Here is a 6,816-nt window from a genome sequence, read left to right on the forward strand (position 1 = left end):
ACGACGACGACGACGACGACGACGACGACGACGACGACGACGACGACGACGACAGAGTACAGCCATTTTCGTCGACGACGACGACGACGGTTTTTATGTCAGCTTGGTGGTTGAGTGATTATAGTACTGCTGTACTCGCCTTGGAATCAGAAGGTAGCTGGTTTGATTCTATGTTACTTTGTTTGTATTACCTGTCACTAGTTTGGTATTACTAATTTAATTAATCTTTGTCACAGGTGTACGTGGCTGCTGGGCTGGCCAATGCTGACAGTTTTATCCGACAGTTCCCTGATGGCTACAGTACCATTCTGGGGGAGAGAGGAGTTACCGTGTCTGGGGGCCAGAAACAGAGGATAGCTATCGCCGCTACAAGCGCTCTTAGCGCTCTACTGAAAATCCCATCCATCCTCATACTAAACGAGGCTACCAGGTCAGTTGCAAGGGAATGACTTGATCGTAAAACATGTTAAAATGTAACATGTGGAAATATAAGAAGTTAAAATGTAACATGTTAAAATGTAATGTGTTAAAATGTAACATTTTAAAATGTAACATGCTTAAATGTAACGTGTTAAAATGTAACATATTAAAATGTAACATGTAGAAATGTAACATGTAAAATTGTAACCTTTTAAAATGTAACATGCTTAAAGGTAACTTGTTAAAATGTAACATATTAAAAACGTTATGAGTACTGGTATGAGTAAAAGTTTTTATGTCAGCTTGGTGGTTGAGTGATTATAGTACTGCTGTAATCAGAAGGTAGCTGGTTTGATTCTATGTTACTTTGTTTGTATTACCCGTCACTAGTTTGGTATTACTAATTTAATTAATCTTTGTCACAGGTGTACGAGGCTGCTGGGCTGGCCAATGCTGACAGTTTTATCCGACAGTTCCCTGATGGCTACAGTACCATTCTGGGGGAGAGAGGAGTTACCGTGTCTGGGGGCCAGAAACAGAGGATAGCTATCGCCGCTACAAGCGCTCTTAGCGCTCTACTGAAAATCCCATCCATCCTCATACTAAACGAGGCTACCAGGTCAGTTGCAAGGGAATGACTTGATCGTAAAACATGTTAAAATGTAACATGTGGAAATATAAGAAGTTAAAATGTAACATGTTAAAATGTAATGTGTTAAAATGTAACATTTTAAAATGTAACATGCTTAAATGTAACGTGTTAAAATGTAACATATTAAAATGTAACATGTAGAAATGTAACATGTAAAATTGTAACCTTTTAAAATGTAACATGCTTAAAGGTAACTTGTTAAAATGTAACATATTAAAAACGTTATGAGTACTGGTATGAGTAAAAGTTTTTATGTCAGCTTGGTGGTTGAGTGATTATAGTACTGCTGTAATCAGAAGGTAGCTGGTTTGATTCTATGTTACTTTGTTTGTATTACCCGTCACTAGTTTGGTATTACTAATTTAATTAATCTTTGTCACAGGTGTACGAGGCTGCTGGGCTGGCCAATGCTGACAGTTTTATCCGACAGTTCCCTGATGGCTACAGTACCATTCTGGGGGAGAGAGGAGTTACCGTGTCTGGGGGCCAGAAACAGAGGATAGCTATCGCCCGCGCTCTACTGAAAATCCCATCCATCCTCATACTAGACGAGGCTACCAGGTCAGTTGCAAGGGAAAGACTTGATCATAAAAAATGTTAAAATGTAACATGTAAATATGTAAAATGTAAAAATGTAGACGACGACGACGACGACGACGACGACGACGACGACGACGACGACGACGACGACGACGACGACGACGACGACGACGACGACGACGACGACGACGACGACGACGACGACGACGACGACGACGACGACGACGACGACGACGACGACGACGACGACGACGACGACGACGACGACGACGACGACGACGACGACGACGACGACGACGACGACGACGACGACGACGACGACGACGACGACGACGACGACGACGACGACGACGACGACGACGACGACGACGACGACGACGACGACGACGACGACGACGACGACGACGACGACGACGACGACGACGACGACGACAGAGTACAGCCATTTTCGTCGACGACGACGACGACGGTTTTTATGTCAGCTTGGTGGTTGAGTTATTATAGTACTGCTGTACTCGCCTTGGAATCAGAAGGTAGCTGGTTTGATTCTATGTTACTTTGTTTGTATTACCTGTCACTAGTTTGGTATTACTAATTTAATTAATCTTTGTCACAGGTGTACGTGGCTGCTGGGCTGGCCAATGCTGACAGTTTTATCCGACAGTTCCCTGATGGCTACAGTACCATTCTGGGGGAGAGAGGAGTTACCGTGTCTGGGGGCCAGAAACAGAGGATAGCTATCGCCCGCGCTCTACTGAAAATCCCATCCATCCTCATACTAGACGAGGCTACCAGGTCAGTTGCAAGGGAAAGACTTGATCATAAAAAATGTTAAAATGTAACATGTAAATATGTAAAATGTAAAAATGTAGACGACGACGACGACGACGACGACGACGACGACGACGACGACGACGACGACGACAGAGTACAGCCATTTTCGTCGACGACGACGACGACGGTTTTTATGTCAGCTTGGTGGTTGAGTGATTATAGTACTGCTGTACTCGCCTTGGAATCAGAAGGTAGCTGGTTTGATTCTATGTTACTTTGTTTGTATTACCTGTCACTAGTTTGGTATTACTAATTTAATTAATCTTTGTCACAGGTGTACGTGGCTGCTGGGCTGGCCAATGCTGACAGTTTTATCCGACAGTTCCCTGATGGCTACAGTACCATTCTGGGGGAGAGAGGAGTTACCGTGTCTGGGGGCCAGAAACAGAGGATAGCTATCGCCGCTACAAGCGCTCTTAGCGCTCTACTGAAAATCCCATCCATCCTCATACTAAACGAGGCTACCAGGTCAGTTGCAAGGGAATGACTTGATCGTAAAACATGTTAAAATGTAACATGTGGAAATATAAGAAGTTAAAATGTAACATGTTAAAATGTAATGTGTTAAAATGTAACATTTTAAAATGTAACATGCTTAAATGTAACGTGTTAAAATGTAACATATTAAAATGTAACATGTAGAAATGTAACATGTAAAATTGTAACCTTTTAAAATGTAACATGCTTAAAGGTAACTTGTTAAAATGTAACATATTAAAAACGTTATGAGTACTGGTATGAGTAAAAGTTTTTATGTCAGCTTGGTGGTTGAGTGATTATAGTACTGCTGTAATCAGAAGGTAGCTGGTTTGATTCTATGTTACTTTGTTTGTATTACCCGTCACTAGTTTGGTATTACTAATTTAATTAATCTTTGTCACAGGTGTACGAGGCTGCTGGGCTGGCCAATGCTGACAGTTTTATCCGACAGTTCCCTGATGGCTACAGTACCATTCTGGGGGAGAGAGGAGTTACCGTGTCTGGGGGCCAGAAACAGAGGATAGCTATCGCCCGCGCTCTACTGAAAATCCCATCCATCCTCATACTAGACGAGGCTACCAGGTCAGTTGCAAGGGAAAGACTTGATCATAAAAAATGTTAAAATGTAACATGTAAATATGTAAAATGTAAAAATGTAGACGACGACGACGACGACGACGACGACGACGACGACGACGACGACGACGACGACGACGACGACGACGACGACGACGACGACGACGACGACGACGACGACGACGACGACGACGACGACGACGACGACGACGACGACGACGACGACGACGACGACGACGACGACGACGACGACGACGACGACGACGACGACGACGACGACGACGACGACGACGACGACGACGACGACGACGACAGAGTACAGCCATTTTCGTCGACGACGACGACGACGGTTTTTATGTCAGCTTGGTGGTTGAGTTATTATAGTACTGCTGTACTCGCCTTGGAATCAGAAGGTAGCTGGTTTGATTCTATGTTACTTTGTTTGTATTACCTGTCACTAGTTTGGTATTACTAATTTAATTAATCTTTGTCACAGGTGTACGTGGCTGCTGGGCTGGCCAATGCTGACATCCGACAGTTCCCTGATGGCTACAGTACCATTCTGGGGGAGAGAGGAGTTACCGTGTCTGGGGGCCAGAAACAGAGGATAGCTTTCGCCGCTACAAGCGCTCTTAGCGCTCTACTGAAAATCCCATCCATCCTCATACTAAACGAGGCTACCAGGTCAGTTGCAAGGGAATGACTTGATCGTAAAACATGTTAAAATGTAACATTTGGAAATATAAGAAGTTAAAATGTAACATGTTAAAATGTAATGTGTTAAAATGTAACATTTTAAAATGTAACATGCTTAAATGTAACGTGTTAAAATGTAACATATTAAAATGTAACATGTAGAAATGTAACATGTAAAATTGTAACCTTTTAAAATGTAACATGCTTAAAGGTAACTTGTTAAAATGTAACATATTAAAAACGTTATGAGTACTGGTATGAGTAAAAGTTTTTATGTCAGCTTGGTGGTTGAGTGATTATAGTACTGCTGTAATCAGAAGGTAGCTGGTTTGATTCTATGTTACTTTGTTTGTATTACCCGTCACTAGTTTGGTATTACTAATTTAATTAATCTTTGTCACAGGTGTACGAGGCTGCTGGGCTGGCCAATGCTGACAGTTTTATCCGACAGTTCCCTGATGGCTACAGTACCATTCTGGGGGAGAGAGGAGTTACCGTGTCTGGGGGCCAGAAACAGAGGATAGCTATCGCCCGCGCTCTACTGAAAATCCCATCCATCCTCATACTAGACGAGGCTACCAGGTCAGTTGCAAGGGAAAGACTTGATCATAAAAAATGTTAAAATGTAACATGTAAATATGTAAAATGTAAAAATGTAGACGACGACGACGACGACGACGACGACGACGACGACGACGACGACGACGACGACGACGACGACGACGACGACGACGACGACGACGACGACGACGACGACGACGACGACGACGACGACGACGACGACGACGACGACGACGACGACGACGACGACGACGACGACGACGACGACGACGACGACGACGACGACGACGACGACGACGACGACGACGACGACGACGACGACGACGACGACGACGACGACGACGACGACGACGGTTTTTATGTCAGCTTAGTGGTTGAGTGATTATAGTACTGCTGTACTCGCCTTGGAATCAGAAGGTAGCTGGTTTGATTCTATGTTACTTTGTTTGTATTACCTGTCACTAGTTTGGTATTACTAATTTAATTAATCTTTGTCACAGGTGTACGTGGCTGCTGGGCTGGCCAATGCTGACAGTTTTATCCGACAGTTCCCTGATGGCTACAGTACCATTCTGGGGGAGAGAGGAGTTACCGTGTCTGGGGGCCAGAAACAGAGGATAGCTATCGCCGCTACAAGCGCTCTTAGCGCTCTACTGAAAATCCCATCCATCCTCATACTAAACGAGGCTACCAGGTCAGTTGCAAGGGAATGACTTGATCGTAAAACATGTTAAAATGTAACATGTGGAAATATAAGAAGTTAAAATGTAACATGTTAAAATGTAATGTGTTAAAATGTAACATTTTAAAATGTAACATGCTTAAATGTAACGTGTTAAAATGTAACTTAAAATGTAACATGTAGAAATGTAACATGTAAAATTGTAACCTTTTAAAATGTAACATGCTTAAAGGTAACTTGTTAAAATGTAACATATTAAAAACGTTATGAGTACTGGTATGAGTAAAAGTTTTTATGTCAGCTTGGTGGTTGAGTGATTATAGTACTGCTGTAATCAGAAGGTAGCTGGTTTGATTCTATGTTACTTTGTTTGTATTACCCGTCACTAGTTTGGTATTACTAATTTAATTAATCTTTGTCACAGGTGTACGAGGCTGCTGGGCTGGCCAATGCTGACAGTTTTATCCGACAGTTCCCTGATGGCTACAGTACCATTCTGGGGGAGAGAGGAGTTACCGTGTCTGGGGGCCAGAAACAGAGGATAGCTATCGCCCGCGCTCTACTGAAAATCCCATCCATCCTCATACTAGACGAGGCTACCAGGTCAGTTGCAAGGGAAAGACTTGATCATAAAAAATGTTAAAATGTAACATGTAAATATGTAAAATGTAAAAATGTAGACGACGACGACGACGACGACGACGACGACGACGACGACGACGACGACGACGACGACGACGACGACGACGACGACGACGACGACGACGACGACGACGACGACGACGACGACGACGACGACGACGACGACGACGACGACGACGACGACGACGACGACGACGACGACGACGACGACGACGACGACGACGACGACGACGACGACGACGACGACGACGACGACGACGACGACGACGACGACGACGACGACGACGACGACGACGACGACGACGACGACGACGACGACGACGACGACGACGACGACGACGACGACGACGACGACGACGACGACGACGACGACGACGACGACGACGACGACGACGACGACGACGACGACGACGACGACGGTTTTTATGTCAGCTTGGTGGTTGAGTGATTATAGTACAGCTGTACTCGCCTTGGAATCAGAAGGTAGCTGGTTTGATTCTATGTTACTTTGTTTGTATTACCTGTCACTAGTTTGGTATTACTAATTTAATTAATCTTTGTCACAGGTGTACGTGGCTGCTGGGCTGGCCAATGCTGACAGTTTTATCCGACAGTTCCCTGATGGCTACAGTACCATTCTGGGGGAGAGAGGAGTTACCGTGTCTGGGGGCCAGAAACAGAGGATAGCTATCGCCGCTACAAGCGCTCTTAGCGCTCTACTGAAAATCCCATC

This window comes from Macrosteles quadrilineatus, unplaced genomic scaffold (assembly GCF_028750875.1).
Source record: "Macrosteles quadrilineatus isolate MER2022 unplaced genomic scaffold, UCM_ALF_1.0 Scaffold_9__3_contigs__length_116548681, whole genome shotgun sequence".
NCBI lineage: Eukaryota > Metazoa > Arthropoda > Insecta > Hemiptera > Cicadellidae > Macrosteles > Macrosteles quadrilineatus.